Source organism: Carassius auratus, unplaced genomic scaffold (assembly GCF_003368295.1).
Source record: "Carassius auratus strain Wakin unplaced genomic scaffold, ASM336829v1 scaf_tig00012919, whole genome shotgun sequence".
Taxonomy (NCBI): domain Eukaryota; kingdom Metazoa; phylum Chordata; class Actinopteri; order Cypriniformes; family Cyprinidae; genus Carassius; species Carassius auratus.
The window spans coordinates 16716-41476 of NW_020524345.1; the positions used below are offsets into that span (position 1 = coordinate 16716).

General features: G+C 36.5%; 1 pseudogene; it reads left to right on the plus strand.

Moving 5' to 3' along the window:
- Nucleotides 1-24761, plus strand: part of LOC113073814 (neuroblastoma-amplified sequence-like) — an 82022-nt pseudogene that overhangs the window by 14495 nt on the left and 42766 nt on the right.

The following is a 24761-nucleotide window of genomic DNA, read 5'->3' on the forward strand; positions in this document are numbered from 1 at the left end:
GAACACTGGAGAAAGAAGGTTCAACACTAAAATAAAGCTTTCAGAAACAAAATAAAATTGCAAGAGAAAATGTTTTGCATGTTTAAGCAGCTATTTCAGGAGCAGGTCATGATCACTGGAAAATACTTAAAGAGCTACAGACAGATGGAGAGAGGAGTTAAAAAGAGGGAAAAGAGAGAGAAGCTCCAAAATATGTAAGTGAAACAGAAAAAAAAAACCCACAAGTCTGTCCCCAGCAGATTGTAGAGAGAAAGAAAGAGACATGAGGGAAGGAGTGTGAGACAGGAAGAAAGGAAGGAAACAGAAAACATCTGTGCTAGATGCTCCCAAGGGATGGTGCTTCCTCATTTATTGAGGGCATCTCAGACAGACATGGCACCAGTTCAGCTCACTGAGGTTCAGACACCTCTGTCTGCTCTTGGCTCCTCTAAGCAGCTGTTAGCATAGCTGTGGTTAAGCCACAGAGGTTCTCAACTGATGGGTTGAAACTCATAAATAGGTCTCCGCTAATTTCAAGAATAAATATTACCTGATAATTTTGTCCCTCCCATTTTCATTCAAGATATTTGTGTCTTTTATTAAGGTTTTTAATGAAAAAAGATGAAAGTTTCTCCAGATTAATGGGTTGAAGGTCCAAATTCTAGTTTCAACGCAGGTTCAAATCTGAGGAATAAGGGTCTCATCGACATTGTTTTACCTATATTTATAAAGGATGTTTCATTTATTCTTTGCATATTACTTCCACCTTCATCATGTGTGACCTTTCCAACGTGACTACGTAATGAGTGAAGTTGAGGACGGGCATCGCCGAGCTAGTGCAAGATGAGTATTAGTGGATACAAGTGTATAGATTTAATTTCTCTTTTAAAAAATGACTGATCATTTCACTAGATAATACCTTTCTTCCTCTGCTGGGATTGTGTAGAGCCATTTGAAGCGCCATTTGCACTTTGGACCTTTAACCCATTGGCTCCTGTTTAAGTCCACTATATGGAGAAAAATCCTTGGAATGTTTTCCACAGATTTTCAAAATTCTTTACAGCTGAAGAAAGGAAGACGTGAACGTCTTGGATGACATGGCACCGAGTAAACTATCAGGACATATTTATTGTTGATGTGACCTAATCCTTTTAAAGGCACATAATAAAATCCTATTTTAGTATAGTATTTTTTTATACATAAAATATTATTTCAGTAACTTTACAAACTTTTGAACGGTAGTGTACAGCGCAAGAGAAGTGTATATTCTGGCATTGGTTTATATGGCTTCACAAATACTGTAAGCCAGTTTTAACCATCTAGGCACTTTTATTTAAATCAGGCTCTGTTCTATCTCTCCCCAGTGTTGCTTAGGTGTTGGAGAAACACGTCCTCCAGAAGCCCATCTCGTTCGTGAGGAACAGTCAAAATGTTAAAGAGGAAGTTCACCAGCTGATGGTCCTACTCAACCGTCACACAGGACACAAGTATGACACACACACACACACACATATGGCCACCTTACCTTTTCCCACAGCACTTGTGTGCACCTGTCTCACTGTCTGTTGTTTACTCAGAAACCCTCCTGTGAGTGAGAGAGTGTGGAGAAGTTAACTTCAAGATCTCCTGGACATGCAGCAGAATGTTTATACCTGTCTAGAGCCAGAAACCTGCAATCAGGTACTACACATATAATATAAAATAATATAGGTATTATATTTTATTTTTACAATTAATCTTAAAATGTTTTTTTTTTTTCTGTACTATGCTGTATGTTATGTTCCTTACTGCTGAGTTAGTCTTTTATACAATTCTTGTGATCTTTCCCCTCTACTTTTCCAATCGTTTCATTCTGCCTCAGCTCCAGCATTATCTGTCATCTCATTACCTTCTTTTGTTGCTCTACTGTGTTAGTGTAATTCTGTATGTCCGTATGTGTGTGTAAAAGAGTCTCAGGCTTTGTGTTAGTCTGATGCCGATGATGGGCTTTGTCTGTTTGCTCTGTAATTCAGCTGTATTCTCTAACAAGACTGCATTCGAACATCTTGTTCTTCATCACAATCAAGAGCAGAACAGCTGAGCTGATCTTACGGCCAGGAGTTCATCCTCAACTCCGAGCTGCTCACCCCATGACTAGAAAGAAAAAAACACCACAACAAAAGAGAATTCTCCTTCAGCCTCTACTCCGTCCCTGTCAGTACGGGCTCCTGCACTGTATTTTTCTACAAGCTACTGAAAGACGATCCCAGACGAACAGTAAATTGAAAGTTCTGAGAGGAAAATGAAAGAACTTGGATGTAGTGTAATGGAATTGGCATTCTCAGCATTTCCCCTCTGCGTCTGGGTCCATTTGACAGAGTGCAGCAGAGTTGCTTTGAAATCTCTTCAATAGCTAAACAGCTAATGAACTTACACAAACCTCAGCAACCAGCTCTAAAGTCTGCCTCACTTCCGTGGGTGTGCATTAGGAATGGCTCATTGGCTCGCAGACCAAGCAGGGGCGGATATTTCATTTGTGTGGTGTTAGGAGTTAACCGTGTTATGGTTATAGGTGCAATGTGCACTGCAGATATTGGATTCTCTAATGCAGACAGATTAAAGCACTTGCAGATTATATTTCTAAAGACCATGTGACACTCCAAGGGCCACGGTTAATGACATTCAGGTTTTGCAACACACACACAAGCACAAAGTGGAATGGAGAAAATATATTTTTAAGTTCTCTTAATATCTGTCCATAATTCCACTTTGTTTAGCAGATTTAACTAGATTGTTCACCTAATGCAAAATGTCTCTTTTGTCAGATATATATATATATAGTCACAGAAAAGCATTTTTTTTTTTACTAAATAAAAACTAAATAAAAAATTTAAAAACTCAAATGTTTAAACGATAGTAGTTTGAGATTGTAGGAAACAAGTTGTGTAATTCACAGTGCTTAATGGGAATGGGCAGTCACTGTAGTACTCTTCTTGTGTTTTATATATATATATATATATATATATATATATATATATATATATAATATGTGTGTGTGTTATGGTCATGATCTGTTTTGGTTTAGTTTTCTGTGATTCGCTTTCTCCTGCCTTGTTTGTTTCTATGTTTTGTGATTAATTTGCTCATTAGTTATTATTAGTTAACTCCCTCCAGCTGTTTTCCCCTCGTCAGTTGCCTTATTTAAGGTCTTCTTCATGTTTGGTTTCTTGTCTGTTTTCAATTAATGTTTATTCGTTACTGTAATGTAGATTTATTTATCTGTGTCTAAAATACCTTTTTGTTGATCTTGTTCGTCTTTTTACATTTGTACCTCACTAGCCCATAACTATATATATATATATATATATATATATATATGTATTTTATTATTTTTATTTTTTTATTGTCTAGTTGGAATGGAAATTTCTCAGCAGGGTTGTGGGTAGTGTAGTTCTTGTACAAGGAAATGCAGTGTTACATGTACATGTAAATTAAATAAAAAAAAGCTGAAATATTGTGCACTTATGGCATTGCTATATGTATATCCCAGTTCCACCATACAACAAATAATGGATAGTGTATTTTATGTGAAGAACAGCAGGAATCAAGAGAGAATTAGTTCAGTCTATTATTTATTAATGCTTGTTCTTTGGATTTTATGATGTTTTAATGAGGGAACTTTTGGTTCAACACACAAATAGGCCTAATTACACAAAACGCTGATGACTTATTCTGCCTAAATGTAGCTGAAGGCAACATTGAAATTACCCAGAACACCACAGCTGTTGCAGAGAGATGCTCATGAGATTGTGTTGTCACTGAAAGAGCAGTTTTTGATATTTCTCCTGTAGTGATTCTGTCTCGCCAGCAATTGATTAAAGACAGGTGATTAATTGCCACACTTGAACGTGTCCTTCCCGTGGGTCTCCGCTACACAGCACTGATCTCTTTCTCTCTCTTTTTCTGTCAATCTCTGTCTCTTATCCACACAGGTGTTAGTGGAGAGTTTGTTATGTTCGGGACGAGAGGAAAACATCCGTTTGGCACATCCGCTGATGCACTGTAGCACTGTGTGAGAATTTCTGCCTGCCGTCTGTGAATACCACACTCAGTGACCCCTGCATGAACCTGGCATGGTATGTTGTCCCATGATCTTCTGATTTGTTTAGATGGTGTTCAAACAGACAAACTGATAGTGACCACTGTTAAGCTACTACAAAATATTGTAGAAATTAAATTTTGTGTAAAGTTGCTTTGCAATGATTTGTATTGTAAAAAGCACTATACAAATAAACTTGAATTGAATTGAATTCTAGTGTTGGGCGATATGCTCCATAGTCATATCGTCCTAACGTCAGCCTTTAAGATCGCAAATACATAATATTATTGTGCTAATTTCTTTTATTATTTACTTAGTTTCATAGCCGGAGAGTGAACCAAGTCCAGGGCATAGCTAAAAGTAGGCCAGTGTAAGTGTAATCTATTACAGCAGTGACAGACAGACACATATAATGCCAAAGTCATGTAAGTTGATATCAAAGTTGACATTTATTCATTTTCACCTGTACAAGCGAACAGAACATTGAACATCAGCAGCTCATGAGGTGCACTGATCGATTGATTGATTGATTCTTACTTTATTGGTCTTTTATAGGAAATTACATTTTCACTGCAGGTTCAACACACAAGACACAGCACCACACATAACAAACAAGTCAACTCCCCTCTTCGACTGATTGGCTAGAGAAGGAGCTGTCAATCTAGAACTACTGGACCAGTGATGACACTTAAGCCTGCCCTGATTTACATGAAACTCTAAACCAACATTTGGAAAAGCAAGCACAGAATGTGGAAATAAGCACAAAGGGATAACAGCATAAGCATACTGTCGGATATCGCCAAGTAGTAAGGCACGAGGACACAGGATTGCCAACAAAAAAAGGTTTTATTTTACCCAAAAATAAGAAAAAGGTCTCAGTTACAAAATAAATCAACTTGTTCTAACAAATAATCTAGCTAGACTTTAATAAAGTAAACAAAACAAGTTTTAATTCAATATAACGAAACTTAAGAAGAACTGAACAAAACAAAACTAACCCCCTAAATGAGACAACAGACAGGTATTTATCACAGACGGTGAGCTCACTTAAACAAGACAGGGGAAAACATACAATCAACACTTTATAAACCAACAAATTAGTTACAAGTTATCTAATCAAGGTAAATAGAGTAACAAACAAAACAATCTAATAATACAAAACAACAAATATTAATAATCAAAATAAATTGGAACCAATCAGAAATATAACTCCATTTCTTCACCCCCCCATGACATAGCATCCAGTTGGTATTGTCCAGTGGAATGCTCAGACCATAAATATTGACTGCCGCACGCGCCTCAGCCTTTTGTCAGTCAAGACCGCGATGACGGAAAGACGCACACCTGAGTCAACGCCATTCATCCAACCTCCATGCCACGGTAACTTAAACTCAAATAGAAACAAAGATAAGGAAACAGAAATAGTACAACGCAAGCCAGTAAGTGTGCACTCCAAACCAACGAACGAAGTACTAACATGTATAAATAAAGCTTTGCAATTTGTCAAACAAAGTCTGTGTAGTGATTTTCTTATACATAAACCTTAAATCCTATACTATAAATTCAAATATAAATGAATAATAAAAAGGAAGAAAATAACTATCAGTATGTAAATGAATATATGTATCGTGAATGAATGCGGGAAAAGAACTATCAGTATGTGAATGAATGTATGTATCATGAATGAATGCGTTGATGTTACCCTTATCAATGTGTGGCCACAGGTTCGGCCATCACAATACAAATAATAAAAAAAATATGACTAGAAAATGTCTGAGCACGAAAAAAAAAAGGAGAACGTGATTTTGTGTAAAGTTGGATAATTTCATATTAATATTTTCATCTAATATTTCACATGATTTGTTTTTGTTATTACATTTTTGATTCACACGTATTATTTTTTTGTTCTGTGACCATTGTTCGCCTATCTGAAAACCTTGCGTTCATTTTTAAATTGTAAATTTTTATTTGCATTTTTACATTTTGGTTTCATGCTTGTTAATTTATTTTTATTTTTTTCTGTGACTGCAATACATTTAGCGAGAATCTGATCCCATGTCAACCACCAATGACAGCACAAAGTAGTGTTCAGCATTTTAATATTTTAAATTGTAATATTCCAGTCATTCTCTAAGTATGAGATTTTGGGGGTAGATGGCCCTAATTCTCAAGCCTTATTCTCTTTCGGAAGTTCAAATTTAAATTGTTTGTAACATTTTTTAAAAGTTATTTATTATTGTATACAATGACTTACATTTTTGTTCTAATTTATTTATTTTTTTCCTGTAAAGCTTTTTATTAATTCATTTCTGAGATTGTATGATATTGTATGTTTTTTTTGTATCATTAAAATGAGTTAGTAAAATGTTTTTGTTGTTATTACAGTTAATTTATTTAATTAAAATTATTTTATCATTAGAAATAATTATAACATTAGTAGTAGTAGTAGTAGTAGTAGTAATAGTAGTACTAATACTACTAACAACAACAACAATAATAAAATAAAATGATAAATAATCATTTTAATTATGCAAATATATCTTAATATACCTCAAAATACATTTATTATGATACAGTTATATATTTCCCCCCTCATTTTTTAAATCTTTTTTATTATTCACTTTTGACAGGAAACATAGAAATAGCGGACTAATACAGGCCTAATTACTTATATATATATATAAACATTTACAAATACTAGGTTGCTGTTTTTTTCTCATTAGTAAGTCTCAGCTAAATTCTAACTACTTATTACTTAAGCTTAACACTTAAATATTTACATTAAAAAAACTTTTACATTATGGAAATTTTAAAACACCAAAATATTGGCAAAACCACTGCAATAATGGGAGCATGCATACTCGTGTCGAGAAATATGAGTTGAGAATGGCAGGGGTTGTCGAATCAAACTCTAGTTCGGACCAAGCAATCAAACCATGTGTGAAAATAGCCTGAAACTACCTCTTCAAACTCTGCAGTTGTTTGAGGAGTTTATGATGAAAGAGGAAGAAACCCCGCAGGAATCAAACGGTCCAACGTCATTCTGATCTCCTGCCTGTTATGAGTCCAGCCCTTCACACTGGCTGTTATTGGTGTAATTAGCTGCCATAATTAGAGATCGACTCCATCAGAGACAGACAGTCGGTCACTCTCTTCCGCCCTGCAGCACTAGGTTAATGTATTTCCAGTCTCTCTGTCTGTCTGTCTATTTTTGTTTTGTTGGGCTGGAGCGCTAAGGGTGACAGACTGCAGCCCGTGAGCGATGGACCATGTTGCAAAGTGGGTCAGTAATTAGGCCGTCGTCAGTTCACGGGCTGGAAGCTGGACAGGCCGCCACTCCATATGCATTCACACGCATCTCACATCACTGTCATTCGCTCACTCGCCCATGCTACAGACAGCCAGGAAACTTGGGCACTTGGATGGACAGTAATTATGAGCTTAATGTTTAAATTATAGCACTTTTGCCTCCACTGAAGGGGAGAGACTGTGAAAGATTGAAAGCATAATGGTAGGAGAATGTGAATATGTCAGTGAAGGATTCTGGGACAAACTAGGACTGGAAAGATAATAACTGATTTCCTCTCCTGTTTCGGAGTCAGTAGATCTGAAGGAACTGTAGTGGTTCTATTTAAAGGGACAGACCCCCCAAAATTAAAGTTCTGTCATAATTTAATCATCATTTACTAGTCGTTCCAAACCCATAAGATGTTCATTCGTCTTTGAAGCTCAAACAAAGATATTTTTTATGAAACCTAAGAGATTTCTGTCCTTCCATTAAAAGTCCACTTTGACACTTCAAAAAGTTCAGAAAGAGTTAAGAAAAGAAATCCAAATGAATTAAGTGGTTTAAGCCAAGTCGTCTTAAGCAACATTATCAATTTATATGATTTTTGTTTATAAACATTCGTCAACACACATATAAAGGGCAAATCAAATATGATAAACGGAAGCTCAACCTCGTTTGATGGGCCAGAACAAACCTCATCGAGTCTCTGCTTTAAGCAAGTATGTTTTATTTGATGCACTGCAGTTGTCTGTTATTACTTTAAATACGATCATACAAAGAATTCTTTTTTCTTGAGAGTGATGAAAAGGGTGATTAAAAGTGGTCTAATTAAACTATTGGATCTCCAAATAAATGCATGTTTCCTCCACAGACCACTGCTAAATGTTTTTGTTGCTGAAAACAAAAATGATTAATATGTAGCCCTACAAGACAACCCCTACTAGTAACTACCTAGCAACCACCCATTCCACCTTGTAATCACCTTGCAATGTCCCAACTCCCATTTTAGTATAATGGTGTTGGTCTTTGCATGGCACTTTCTTAAAAAATCTGATTTTTATTGTGATATATCGACTGTGTTGAGTTAGGTCATGTACTTTTTAAATATATCCAACTTTTTAAAGAGGTTATGCACAGAAACATCTGTTGTGGATTTTCAAACTAGGATAAAATGCAAAATAAGTTCCAAAAAAAAAATATGATAGAATGCTAAAGATGTCCTAGATCTCTCTTCTGTTCTTGTCTAACTTTCCTTTTGTCCCTCTTCTTTCGAACACTGAATGTGTGTGTCTAAATGATATATGAGGTTTTAACTAGGCACTAGGATCATTTTAAAGGGCACCTATTATTGCACACAATATTGTTTGAGCAAAAATTTGTGTTGTTAGTTCATGTACACAACCACCCTATAATGATAAAAATCCACAAGCACATTTCTGTAATCCCCATAAATCATAAGCAGCGTCTCAGGACAAGAAGTTTGGAAAATCCGTAAAATGCTACTGTACGTCACATTTTACAGACCCGCCCACAACTGTTGACAGACACTGGCCTGTTAGATACTACTAAATACTACTTTCAAACTAGGTGTGGAATTTTATTAGAATAAAAGTGTGACAACCTAAAATATGTTCAGGAAAATATAAAATCTCCACATGCTAAATGTCCACAAGTGCTGTCTCTTGGCCATGACAAAAACAGACATGCCGTGTGTAATCTTGAGAGAGCGCTTAAGTCGTCATCGCATACAGTCACTTCCTGCCAAACAAAACTGGGAAAAACACTGGTAATTATTAGCTTACTGAGGCTAATCAGAGGCCTTCATTACAAAGACTGCATTAGCCCCAGGAAGCTGAGGACTGTGCATTGGTTTTTCAGAGCTGTTGTTTCATGTTGAATGGGTTTTATTGGGATTCTGAAGATACATGTAGCTGGTGCTTTCACGTGCAATTTAATAGTAGCACAGTTGTCTTGGAAACGGCTTGAAACCATTTGGGCTTCTCTGACACGTTGGGAAGAGTGTTTTTAAAGAGTTTAGTGGAAAGAAAGTGGAGAGGTGTGGTTAAAGATCATGATGGTTTTCAGCTGTCTGTTCTTCAGTAATCTGCTGGGTTTGTAATGTGTTGAATTGATGATGATGATGATGATGTTATATGATATATTTAGAATTGTATATTATTTGTGATATATAAATTTATGTTACATATATTTCTTAAATGTATACATGTGTGTATTTTTATATACACGTACATATACACAATACACACGCATATACTGTATTATCTAAACAAACTTTTATTCTGGATCAGATTAATCATAATTAATTTATCACATATAAAATTATTTAATTATTTAAGGAAAAAGATGTATATGGGATCTGCAATCACAATATTTTCTTAGTTTTCAAACATTAAACCACCAAACAATCTGTGCCACCAAACATTAAACCACCAAATGTTTGCTTTGATGGAAAACTGCAGGCAGACGTTAAAGATTCTGTATTGTTAAACGCAGAGGGTTTCTAAGAACTGCTCATTACAATTTTGGGAATGTGATAAATGTGGATTTTAGACATCCACTGAAGTTTAATATAGTTAAGTCATTACAAAAATGATGATGACTATTTTTTAAACTAATAGATCGGTATTCGATGCCACTAGGTTTGATATGTTTAGTATTTATTGCAATGGCATTAAATATGGCTGCATTCTCCAACAATTATTGGAGTCCAAATGTATTTCCTATCAGCCTTAGCCTGCGTGTGTTGCATGTTAATTTAGCCCAGGGGAAATGCAGTTTGATTGATAAGGATGCAGTCATTTAGCAAACATTTTCAAATAAATCTTTTTATGTTACAGATATTGCATGCACAGTACGTGAAGGTGCCTTACTCAAGGTCACTGCTGATAGTTTTAAACTACAACCTTGTGGTTGCTCACCCCAGATCACAGTGCCACACCACTATGATTAATACGCTGTGTACATTATTCGTAGGAAACTGCTGCGTAAGCTCCTTAAACTGTTAGAAGGGTAGTATAATTTTTTTATATATTGGCCAGTATTTGTACGACCCACAGTAAATCTTATGCAAAGCGGAGCTGGAAACAATCTTCAGGGACAATTGCAGTGTCACTGAAAATAACTACCATGTAAACCTCACAAATTGTAGAGGAAACTGCTTGAAAAATACTGCTGCATTTTGTTGTTGTTGTTTTTTCCTCAAGCTCTTAAATTGACTTATTATTTTTGCTCAGCTTTCTCTGTTGCTACTGTCTTGGCTCAAAAGTGCACCGCTCGCTTCCCCAGGTCCAGCTGTCTCGGCCAAACTATATTGGAAAGTGACAGCAGAGCTGGCCCGGGATCTGTGCTTTTATTTGTTTTTTGGTCTGTCCCCGTTGTCTTATGAAGCACATTTATAGCAGCACAGATGTGGAGCAGACGCAGGCCTCTGCAAGCCTCTGATAACAGTATGATAGCGACGTGATGCCAATATCTCAGTCTGTAATTAAGAAATAAGAAGAATCAAAACTCATTTGAAGGAATGGCTGCTGCTTTTTTCTGTTTTCACTTTAAAGGAACAGTTCAGTAAGAAAAGAAAAGAAAATTCTACCATCATATACCCATCCTCGTCGTTCCAGACCAATATGAGATTCTTTTTTCTGTGGAACACTAAAAGAGTTTTTTATTGTCTGAAAAGTGAAGCAGTTTTGGATGAACTGTCTGTTAAATGTTGTATTTGGAATCTTCTTGGTGCGTCCGTTAGGTCATGTCTGCTGTTGATGATGGATTGTCCTTCTCTTGTCCATGAGGAATTGGATCTGATCAGCACCCTCTCTCGACTGGAGCAGTTTGGCGTGAAGGTTCTTCCCTTACGGTATTGCAGCACTAACCTATTACTACTGTTTCCAGGAGATTGGTGCTCAAGCTGACTAAATCGGCTAAATCAAATTGACCACTGGAAAATAACCCCCTGATGCACCTGTTTGTGTTTATGGCTCTGTTCATGTTTGCTTTTCCTGTTTGGTTTGAGGGAAAAAAATCTAATAAAAATAGACAAAACTAAAATGTCAAACCAGGACTGGCTGGTGTATCAATCTATATGTGCATGTCTGTTTTTCAGACTAGTGATGATATTTAAAATGCACTAGGGTTCAAAAGGTTGGAGTCTCAGTAAAAAAATAAAATCCAGAAAGGATGCATTACATGGATCAAAAGAAAAGTCAATTTTAATCTGACAGAAATTTATATTTAAAATAAATGCTGTTCTTTTCAATTCTTCTCTATTCAAAAAGAATGATCATAGTTTACACGAAATATTAAGCTTTAATTATTTTAACACTCCGTAAATAGAGTGTAAATAGTCATACTGTAAATAGAAATGATTGTTGACCACCAAATCAGTATATAAGAATGATTTCTGAAGGATCATGTGACTGGAGTAATGGCTACTGAAAATTAAATTTTGCCTTCAGTAGATTATATTAAACAAATTATTAAAATACAAAGCATTTGAATATTTTAAATTTGATTACTTGTTTATACTGCATTTTTAACAAATACATGCAACCTTGATGAGCAGAAGACTTTAAAGGACATTAAAAAACTTAAATATCCCCTGCTAATTAATTCTTTATGTATTTCCTATGAAATGGCTTACAAATAATACATATAATAATAATTACACATCCATTCAATGCACATAGATATTTATTTAATTCCATAGATTTTATTTAAGTGAACATTAGGGAGAATAACATTTAATAATCTTTGTCTATGTTCCAGTACAGCAATAAAAAGCATTTTACAGCCACATGCATGTATTTATTTATTTTTTTTACACAAAAAACGCATTATGCAGGAGGAAAGCCATTTGGGTCAACCTTTTTGAGCATTATCGCATACAGACAATGGTCAAAAATTACTTTTTTTTTTTGTCTCGTCAAGAGTAAATGGAGTGATTCTCCCCGGTTCATGCTGTGAATTAATGATCTGTTACAATCGTGACAAGCTTTACACAAAACATGCTTTGTAATACATTATTTGTCTATATATTAACATATCCAGCCGTTGCACCATGACTTGCTATTTTTCCCCCTCAGAGTATTTCAAGTATTTCAAAGCAGTACTATTGTGCTCAACCTTGCTGTTTTGACTCAAGAACGTGTCAAAACTTGCACTTTTATTGTATTACTGACACTGTCCTCAAGAGCTTTTCTCACACATTTCCATTTTCAGTTTTCTGCTAGATAGTCTATTGAGGTTACAAAAGAGGTGTTCAGTAAAACCAATGTTAATATTCAATCTGGAGATTTAAAGCGGACAGTCATCTATTGTCATTCTATTTTTGTCAGTGAAGCACATTTGTGAGGAAACAAAATCAAGATATCATTGATAGTACAACACAAGTGGAAAGTGAAGTAAAAGTACACATTTCTAGAAAAGGAAAGCCTCTTTAGCCCCATGAGTGCTTCTCCTAGCATTCCTTTGAAGAAGTGAAGAAACTGTTTTATCTAGTCAAGGCAAGACCAGGAGCAACTCAACTCTCCTTCCTAAACTTACAAAGGAAGTTTGAATACATCAAGAGGAAACTCTCCTTGAGCTCTTTCGCCCTTCATGACCCGAGTGACATGAGAGCATCTGTCTATGCACTTCAGTCTTTTTCCTAGCAGGAGAAGTTATACACCTGACTGTCAGCCAATGGGAAGCCGGAACCCTCCTTCAAAGCTCGTCTCATGGCTCAATATATGTGCTTATATCCCATCTTCTCCTCCTCCAGTAGTCTTCCAAGTAAAAGAGTGAGCAATATAGCTAAACTGTGATCAATGACGCTCACGTTCAAGTAAACACAAACCTTTTAGTGGCACACACAGATGCGTGACTGTTTTTTGGAATCAGGTTAATGGCTTTGGCAGGTGCTGCTGATGGCTGGCTGGTCTGTGTGTGGTTCAGGTGCTGCCCCCATGGTGTCTCCACAGAAGATGGAGCTGTCGGTCCCCCCACAGGCCTGTAACTCGCGGCCCACTTGGCCCCCTGCCTGGTTTAGACCAGCGTGACCTCCAGCACAGACCACTTCCAGCTCAATATTTTAAACTGTGCTCAGTCAGACAGCTGCTTTGTGTCCATCCAATTACCACATATCAAAAGTACTTGCCTTTTATGACAGGGAGTGAGGAGAATGCATGGGTTGAATTTGGTGTTTATATATATATATATATATATATATATATATATATATATATATATATATATATATATATAGTTCAGATGTTTGCTGTTTTTTTTAATGGAATGCTAGCTAATGCATACAGCACAGTGCAGACTTTATAAGGCATGCTATTTTTGAAAATGTAAGGACACACACACACACACACACACACACAAATCTATATTATGAAAAGAAAGGTCACAAGAGTATTGCGTTATGTGGAAGGAGGGGTAAACTATGGCATCTTTGTTGTGTGCTGAAATCAGCTGAAATCAAATAAGAGTATTTTATTTCTCAGGAAAAAAAAGAAAAAAAAAAAGGTCCATTGACAACTTGCCCCATGTTAAGGATTTACATTTTAAATAAAAAAATGAAGGAAATTTTAATGAAGAAAAATTAAGTAAATAGATCGATAGATAGATACTTGAAATGACACAAAATACTGTAGTACAAATTTCCCATCATTTTGACCAAACAGACCTTGTTGTTAAACTGATTAAAATACTTTAATGCAGTTAATAAGATACAGAAAAAAAAAATAATGATATATATATCCTTTATCTTAAGAGTAATAATGCATTTTATTAAATGGCACCTTTCAAAACACCCAAGGTCACCTCACAAGCAAGCAAAGATTTTAAAAAATATATACGAATCACTACACAATAAAAAATAACACACAACAAACACTCCGCATATACAGTTAAAGTGCAGTAAATACTCAATAAAACATTACAAGAAAGCCTGTATAAAAATATATGTCTTAAGACGTGTTTTAAAAGTCAGCAGGCAATCGCTGTTGCGAATATCGGGGGAAGGAAGTTCCAAACGTGGGGGGCAGCATAGCTAAAATATCTGGCACCTATGGCAGTTAGTTGAATCTGATGTACCACAAGAGAAATTGACATGAAAAATAGTATATCTATCACAGGCAGTTGTGTATGTTGAGCTCTGCCTAAATAAATGGTCATGTGAAAAATAATGCAAGTCTCCAACTGTCAGTGTGTTTTTGTGTGAATATATATTCATGTGACAAATTATGCACAGTCAACCAGATTGTATGCTTCACATTTGTTTATACTGCATTTCTGCTAGATCTGAACTTTTGGAATTCCACTCTCATTTCCTCTTTGTCTCTGCAGTGCGTCTGCGGACGGATTGTATATTATTGATAAAGGAGTGGATCTCTCAGGGCACTACTGGCTACAGACTGTCCACGCTCCTCCTCAGCCTGACCAGACTGCTGTGCGTTGCAGGTAAAACCACATGGAAACTTCCCTCAGCATTAGATTAACGGTCCATTCATGTATGTCCATGGCAGAAAAATGCTTGAACAGAAGTATTTCCAGATACGAAGATTCATCAACACTGTCACAGACAGCCTGCAATAGCAGTTGCGATGAAAAATGCTCACATCAGTTCTTGGCATTGGTTCAGCCAGGGTTTTGTTTTAGGCGTTGGTCAATGCAGTCCTCGAAAGTTTTAAATATTTTCATGCCATTCCAAAATGACAAGACAGTCGTAGCAGAAGGCAGCGCATTACAGCGTCTATTTCTTGTAGATCAAACAGCGTTAATCTGTACGCTATCCAGTGTGCGTTTAATCTGTATTTGCCATGTCAGCAGTGTCTTTTCTACAGGTGAATAAATAGATGAATACGCATGAGTAAGCGACTGAATGAATAAGTAGACATTTCTTTGAAGTATGCTTTGCTCAGGGGCAAGAGATTAATATTAGATCGGACAGCCCAGAAAGATGCGCATCAGAGATGTGACCTCATGAATCTACAATCAGTTAGTTCCATGAATCAGCATGATGTCAGTAAAGTGAAGGGACTGTATAACGATTGGTCGCTAGCTTTCTCTCTCTCTTTCTTTCTTTCTGAAGTAAATCCATTGTGCACTTTTGTAAGGGTGCATGTGTGGATCGAAAATATCCAATTTATGTTTGTTAATGGCCACATGACAACACAAGCTGTGTTGTCGGCTGCAGATAATTGGTCTGCACTTTTTTGTCCCACATTTGGAATGTTTGGCTTTCTGTGTTTCTCCAGTGCAGGAAATGGCTGTGGGTAATCAAAGACTGGGGCAATTTTGTGGTTGGAACAATATGACCTCCAACTAAATTGAGTCCTACTAACAGGATAAATGGGCACAAAATGCAACCCTGGTGTAAATTTGGCACTTTTCACAAATAGTATACAACATAGGTGTACAACTTCTTCAAAAATTATATAATTTATATATACAGGTGCATCTCAATAACTTAGAATGTTGCGGAAAAATTCAACTCAAATTGTGAAAATAAATTCAGTGCACACAGACTGAAGTAGTTATTTTAATTGTGATGATTTTGCCTCACATTTAACAAAAACCCACCAATTCACCATATCAACAAATTTGAATACTTCATAAGACCAATAAAACATTTTTAGTGAATTGTTGGCCTTCTGGAAAGTATGTTAATTTACTGTACATGTACTCAATACATGGTAGGGGCTCCTTTTGTTTTAATTACTGCGACAATTTGGCGTGTCATGGAGGTGATTAGTTTGTGGCACTGCTGAGGTGGTATGGAAGCCTAGGTTTCTTTGACAGTGGCCTTCAGCTCATCTGCATTTATATTTTAATTTTTTTGGTCTCTTGTTTCTCATTTTCCTCTTGACAGTACCCCATAGATTCTCTATGGGTTTCAGGTCTGGTGAGTTTGCTGGACAGTCAAGCACACCAACACCATGGTAATTTATCAACTTTTGGTGCTTTTGGCAGTGTAGGCAGGTGCCAAATCCTGCTGGAAAATGAAATCAGCATCTTCAAAAAGCTGGTCAGCAGAAGGAAGCATGAAGTGCTCCAAAATGTATTGGAAACAAGTGCAGTGACTTTGGTGTTCAAAAAACAAAATAGACCAACACCAGTTGCACTGACATTGACATGGTACCCCAAATCATCACAGACTGTGGAAACTTAACACTGGACTTCAAGCAACTTTGAGCTATGAGCTTCTCCACCCTTTCTCCAGACTCTAGGACCTTGGTTTCTAAATGAAATACAAAACTTGTGCTCATCTGAAAAGAGGACTTTAGAGCACTGGGCAACAGTCCAGTTCTTCTTCTCGTTAGACCAGGTAAGATGTCTCTGACCTTGTCTGTGGCTCAGGAGTGGCTTAACAAGAGGAATACGACAACTGTAGCCAAATTCTTTGACACGTCTGTATGCCTTGACCCCATCCTCAGTCCATTCCTTGTGAAGTTCACTCAAATTCTTGAATTGATTTTGCTTGACAAGCCTCATAAGGCTGTGGTTTTTTCGGTTGGTTGTGCATCTTTTTTCTTCATCACTTTTTCCTTTCACTCAACTTTCTGTAAACATGCTTGGATACAGCACTCTGTGAACAGCCAGCTTCTTTGGCAATGAATGTTTGTGGCATACTCTTTTTGTGAAGGGTGTTAATGATTGTCTTCTGGACAACTGTCAGATCAGTAGTCTTCCCCGTGATTAATTACCCTAGTGAACCAAACCGAGAGACCATTTTGATGGCTCAGGAAACCTTTGCAGGTGTTTTGAGTTGGTTAGCAGATTGGCATATCACCTTATTCTTATTTGTTGAGATTGTGAATTGGTGGGTTTTTGATAAATGTGAACCAAATCATCACAATTAAAAGAACCAAAGACTTAAACTACTTCAGTCTGTGTGCACTGAATTTAATACATGAGTTTCACAATAATTTGGGATGAAATCTTCCGTGACATTCTAATGTTTTTGAGATACACCTGTATGTGTGTGTGTGTGTGTGTGTGTTTCCAGCCTTTGTTGAAGAGTTCACAGAAATGTCATCAATGATTTCCTCAGAGTTTGACTGTTTTGCTATTGCAGGGGATTTTAATATTCACATAGATAATGCGGAAAACAAAACTACAAAAGAATGTATTCATATATTGATCTCTGCTGCCACTGAATCTAGATCTGTCTCTGTCAAAAAAGAGATGCATTAACAAGAACACTAGTATGCTATTTATGAAGGCTATATGTTCAACACCAAGCATTTCTGCAGCCTTTGTTGATCTTCTTGATTTAACTCAAAAGTTACAAATGTTATTGATGACATTGCTCTTGTGAAAGTTAGCAAGAAGACTGGCAGACAGAAATCGGCTAGGAGAAAATCTACTCCTGTTCAGAGTATGAAAAGACAATGCAGAAAAGTTGAGTGGATGTGACGGAAGACAAAATTTTAAATTCACTATAGCATCTATAAAGATAGCTTTTCGTGGTTTCAGTGTGAAACTAGCCACAGCTAGACAGACCCTTTTCTAAAACCTCATGAACAGTAACTTAAACAGCACTTGCATTCTTTTTGCTACTGTTAAGAGACTGACAAAACCCCCAAGTCAGATTCCCAGTGAAATGCTCTCCGACAGCAAATATTTATGAGTTTGCTTCCTTCTTTTCTGAGAAAATCAATAATATCAGGAAGGCGATTAGCACATCTCCAAGTTATGCAGGCTCAGACAGATTCGATTGCAATATACTATATGCTAATACAATATACTAATATAAAAAGAAGATACTATGTCTGCTTTTGAGGAAATTTATAGCAGAATTCTGGAAGAAATAGTAAAGCACCTAAAATTGTCAACCTGCTGTCTTGACACACTTCCAACATATTTTTTCAATTTTTTCAAAAGGGTGCTTAACTGTACTAGAAGCAGACCTCTTAAAAGTGGTGAATGCCTCATTTCTTTTTGTGACTTTTTCCAAACTCCCTGAAATCTGCAGTTGTTAAACCTCTTCTGAAAAAGTGCAATCTTGATAACACAATTTTGAGCAATTATAGCCCAATATCAAATCTTCCTTTTATAGGCAAGATTATTGAAAAGGTTGTCTTTAATCAGCCGAACAAATACTCAAACTTAAACGAATACCTGGACAAACCTGGTTTCTGATCACATCACAGCACAGAGACAGTGCTCATTAAGATAATAAATTATATCTGCTTAAAATCTGATTCAGTGATGTTACTACTGGATCTCAGACTGGAAAACTGGGTCAGGCTTTCTGGGATGTTACTCAAATGGTTCAGGTCATACTTAAAAGGGCGAGGTTGTTATTTGAGTATAAGAGAGCATAAGTCTAAGTGGACATCCATGACATGCGGAGTCCCACAAGGCTCAATTCTTGCACCGCTCTTGTTTAGCCTGTGTATGCTCCCACTTAGTCAAATAATGAGAAAGAACCAAATTGCCTCTCACAGCTATGCTGATGATACCCAGATGTACTTAGCCTTATTATAAAATGACTACAGCCCCATTGACTCCCTCTGCCAGTGCTTTGATGAAATTGACATTTGGATGTGCCAGAATTGTATTTTCTTAAGTTAAACAAGGAAAAACTGAAGTCATTGCTTTTAGAAACAAGTAAAATTAATTTCAGTTTCCTTACATAAATCACTCAATATCCTAGGACCAAAATACATAACAGATATGTTTATTGAATATGAACTTACTGCAACAGACCACTCATTAGGATCGGGTCAGTTAGAAATACCAAGGGTTCACACAAAACAAGGGGAATTTGCTTTTAGTTATTATGTTGCCCGCAGTTGAAATCAGCTTCCAGAAGAGATCAGATGTACTAAAAAATGAGTCAAATTTAAATGCAGACTCAAAACTCAACAGTTTAGCTGTGCTTTTACTGATTGAGTACTGTGCAATGTCCAAACTGATTGGACTATATTTTATATATAATCATTTTCTATTCTTAACTATTTTAAATTCATTTTAAACCTTTTAAAACAATTTAAAATAATTCTCAACGTTTTTAAATTCCTTGTTGTATTGTTGTGATTTTTTTGTTCTCTTTTATGTAAAACACCTTGAATTACTGTTGTGTATGAAATGTGCTATATAAATAAACCTGCCTTGCCATGCCTTATGTGACCCTGCTTTTGAAAACCCAGCTAGTCTTTTTTTTAATGTTTTTTTACATTAAATCATCCTTCATAAAGATGTAGAACATTCTGTGAAAATATAATATTCATATTTTAAATGTTGACTGAGTAAGGCCATGCCAAAGATTGAAATCATAGTGACATTTATGGTTGAAATCATACTTTGGTGCTTGTTATCTCATAATTAGATTTTGAGTTTATTGCTATATGGTGTAATTATTAAATATCTCAGAAATTAAATACAGTAGGCCAAAATCTGCATTTTAATGGGGATACAAATATGATGATATTTAATTCTATTTCCTGATAGATTTATTTTATGATAGCTTTTTATTGTAGAATTATCTAACATATCTAGTTAATTCTCACATCAGAATGCATGTTGTTGATGAATCAAAAAAAAAAGTTCTGTATGTGGAAAGTATCATTTGTTTAACATCCTTTCACATCTCTTTCGGCCAGCATGAATGTCAGTCGTCTTCTCATAGCTGAAGCGATCAGTTCTTGTGTTGGATGCAGGGGTAATTGAGGTGACTCTCTTCTCCTCTGTGGATGTCAGGCGGATCAGTATGCAGGACATCAGAAGCTCTTCTTGTCGTATATAGTGGAATTGATTAGTTCTCTATGAAGTGACTGGCTGTTTGCAATGCTAGTATTTGATGCATTCACCTTGGCTTACCCTCGACTAATGGCCGTAGGGCTGTTTTGTTTGTTCGTGTGTGTCAGCGCTCCTGCGCCTGTATCTGCACTGGCACAAGAAAGAGGTGAAGCGAGGAGAAACGGACAGCAATAAATACTCCTGATATATCAAGACTTCCATGTCACACATAAATCAGTAGGAGATATGCTACTTCCCATAGTATCAACCCTTTTAACTTGACTTCAGAATAATCATATCGCAGGCTTTTGCACACGTGCACACTCACTCTCTTGCCTCTGCTCGTATTATTGTCTTTGATGCTTGACACACACTTTAATGAAAAAGACAACCCCTATCACTGTTTTCATCAGGCTTCTTGGTCTTTATTTTTATTTTTATTTTGGACCAAGATCAGAGCTGTGTAAGAAGTCATTCTCTGAGATGTGATTGTGATATTTGTGCAACATCTAAGCGGCCTTCCAGGAATTTATCAGAAAAACATCTGAAAGGAAATGAATTTACTGCTGAACAGATGTTATATTCTGGACCTTTGCACTTCCATCAGACTGAACATTTGAATAGTAAAGCAATGTTTTGTGGGATATTTGTTAATATATGATAGTGATCAGAATACTGAGGAGTGTAAGAGTAAACTTTGAAATGAGTGTCAGTCTCTTTAATTAATCTAAACTGAAATTAAAATGTAGATGAGTTTGTTTGTTTATCAGAACAGTTTTGGCATTACATCACTTGCTCACCAATGGATCCTCTGCAGGAAATGGGTGCCGTCAGAATGAAAGTCCATTCAGCTGATTTAAAAAAGTCATATGATGCAATTTAAGCATCCTGGGGTCATCACATTCCTTATTCTTTGCAAGGACAGTCTGGTGCATCTGACTCACAGTCTGTAAGTAAGTTATTATTTAAAAAATTTTTTTTGCCACTGATGATTCAAATGTGAGTTTTGAGCAGTGTGGAGTAGCACTTATTACTCCAATCACAAATGCAGACATGGTTTTATGTTTACATGGCGCGATACTCAACGCATAAAAAGACAGTATAAGTCATTATGATCAGTAATTTTGACCCCACTGGATGCAACAAATGCCTCATTTGTAATTGGTTTTATAAGTTTTGTCCTTTCGAGGTGGTGTTCTGACTGGGCGACGCAGCAACACAGTATGATGAGGGGTATACTGTAACATTCGGCCAATCACAACACACTGGATAGCTGGCCAATCAGAGCACACCTCGCTTTTCAGTCAAAAAAACTATGCGTTTCAGAAAGGCTGGCCATAGAGGAGAAACAATAATATACAGTATGTGGAAAATGTGTTTTTTGAACCTTAAACTGAAACACATTTCTTTACACCAAATAATAATAAGCAAAATAATGTACCTTTTAGCAGCTTCATATAACCCCTTTAAACATCACTATAATCCACAAGCAATTAACACAACCCCAGTTAATCAATTAATGTCTTGTGAAACAAATATGCTGTATATTTTTGAATAAATTCATGATATGTGATGGATGTATTTTTCAGCAAGTTATGTAATGCTAACATTCTCCAAATCAGTTCTGATGAAGAAACAAACTCATCTACATCTTGAATGAGAGTCAGTTTTCAATGAAGTTTTCAGTTATTGGTAAACTGTTCCTTTCAGTGTTCCAGAATTTGTCATATCTCATGATTGTGGTGTGTATTTACGTGAAGATGAGGTCAAGAGGAAGGGTCAGGTGTTCACGCTGCTGGCAGAACAGGCTCTGCACTGTCAGGACTTCAAGGCCTCCTACATCCACTGCCAGGATCTGATGGCTGCAGGTAAGCCAGCACAGCTTGACTCGAAATCTCTCTTCACTTTCTACTTTGTTTAAATCCAAGAAATGCACTGGGGATTTTCAGGGATCAGACTTTTGTATACTTTAAGATCTTAAAGCTTAACAAGAAAGATCCATTAAATTTTTATAAGGACGATATTACAGTATATATATTTTTTTGCTGTTCCATTTTTTGTTCATACACCAAATGAGCATATTAGAATGATTTCTGAAGGAACATGTGGCACTGAAGACTTGAGTAAGGACTGCTAAATAATTCAGCCTTATCACAGGAATAATATATATTAAAAAATATTGTAAAATAAAATAATTATTTTAATTTGCAATAATATTTCACAAAGCTTCTATTTTGTATCTGTATATTTGATCACATAAATGCCACCTTGATGAGCATAAGAAACATTTTTCAAGCTTTTGGATGGTACTGTGTGCAAACAAAATGATAACAAATGCAAATGAAGAATATTCACCAAAATATCTTATTAATAATGTAAAATAACTTTAATGAGCATTTCTGCTGCAATAAAACCATCTTCAAAAGAATCTACAGGCTACCCACAGTGTTTTTTAATAGGTTCCTGCAGACATTTTTATGCTAGTTTGGCTTGAAGTTGCTTTTTTGGTGTTTACCTAAGTGAAGTTTGAATAACAAAATGTTCTGAATGTGATCAGCAGGCCCATCTTTATCATTCCAGTCAGATGCATCTGTAGTCAGAGCTCAAAGGTGTTTTATGTGTGTGCGCTTGTGTGGTGCTGTTCAGTCAATGCGCCATCAGATATTGGAAAGAGACTGGTGTTGCGTGTGCGTGTCTGTGTGTGTGTGTGTATGCTTCAGGCTGGGGTAGATTAATGCAGGCTTGAGAACAGAAGATTTGCTAATCTCTGATTGCTATCGGCAGCGGTCTCACAGCCTCACTAACATCAGTGTGGAAAATGGGTTAGCCTCTATCCTGCTTCACTGTGTAATTATTCAGTCACTCGCGGAGAATGAGGAAGAGAGGGAGAGTGCTAGAGATTAGAAAGATTTACTGAATACATGAGGCAATAAGAGCCACGGATGGAAAAACAAGAATGGAACTTCAACAGAATCTTGAGACTATGCTATAGCTAAAGCCGCGGAGCTACAGTCGCTGGTGCTGAAGCAGGGGATTGTGGGTTTTGATGTTTTTGTTGTTGCTGGGCAAATGTTGTAAGATCTGTCTGTTGTCTGCCGTTCTATATTATATTAATAGTACTGTTGTTCTATGTCTATTTGTTCTAACGTTCTATTATTCTTTTATTCAATCTGTGTCAGTCTTTCTATCACTCTTTGTTCTTTTCTATCTTTTTGTATTGTTCTGTCATTCTTTATCTATCATTCTATCTGTGGTTCTGTCATACTGTTTGTCTAATTAGAGACTTCTAAAATTTTCAATCGAGGTTTATCAAACCAGCATTGATTGACAGACTTTCGTTTTCTAGTTGAAAATCACTTGCATAGCAACAATAGCATTATTCCATTTTCATTCTTTTTTTAAAATTCAAATTCAAATTGCAATTGAATATTTATGAATTGAATTGAAATTTAAAACACAGTTCTGAACAGCACTCAGGCCCTGGAAAACGTTGGTTGCTAAGTGCTCTCTATGACATTTTTTACAAGTCAAAACTTAAGAAATGCCTGACCTCCTCCTCCAAAGTCAGTTTGAAATCTCATGTCTCCTGTATACGACTGCTTTCCATAAATTTCCTTTTTTCCCCTCTCACTCTAGGCTATAGTGATGGTTGGGATGTGTGCGCTCAGTTGGGTCAGTGTGAGATGCACTCGCAGCTTTCTGCCCGTCAGGAGCTGATAGCGTTCCCGCTCACACACTGTCCTCCCAGCAACATCCAGCTTCCAGTTCCCTTCAGACACAGCTGCCTTTTTGTCAACCTAGATATATTGTCCCCTTTAATTATTTTATACATGTAGAGAGAGAAATGGTTGCTAGTGTCTACATACTATTTTGTATGTAGGCCTACATGCAATATTTCCTATAATTAATAACTAGTAATTGATACTTCAATGTAAAAGCTAACTCCTGATCTCCACTGCAGTCATAGTTTAAACCCCAGGATGTCTCATAATGTATATTTATAGCTGGAATGCTTTGAATAGTTATTCTATAGAAACTTCTGCCAAGTTTCCACATCCTGTGTATGACATGTGTTGTGTTGGACACAGTATGCATAGACAGACTTAAAACTGAACTTTTAAGTTTAAGAAATCGCCTCCAACACACACACAGACTATTACCCCCTAAGCGGTCTTTCCAGCTGTAGTCGCCTCTGTCTCCCTCCGTGTTGACTGCTTCGGTGTCAGACTTCTTTCAGGAATGGCCTAAAGTAGATTTACGTATACCGAGATAGTCACCATATTGAAACACTCTAAAGAAAATGTATTAAGGAAAGGAATAGTAATTTAAATAAGTTTTACTGCCATGCCAAGTATAAATACTGCCAGAACGATTAAACATTTAAGAGCAAAGAAAATTGAAGAGAAAAAAGGTATTGTGCTGAAGGGCAGGACTGAGAAAGTCAATGCTTCGCTCTCCTCTCTTGTCTTAGGGTTTTGTACCAGGCTGTAAATTACAAGATTGATCCCTCTCAAGCCTGGAGAACGGGCTGCGAAATGTCTGAGCAAAAGAACAGCTCTTCTGCATTCATCACATCATAGGTCTTTATTTATTGCGACACTTTCACGAAGAGATTTGGGGGGGGGGGGTGTGATAAATCTGCCAATTTTAGAAAATTGCATATGACGG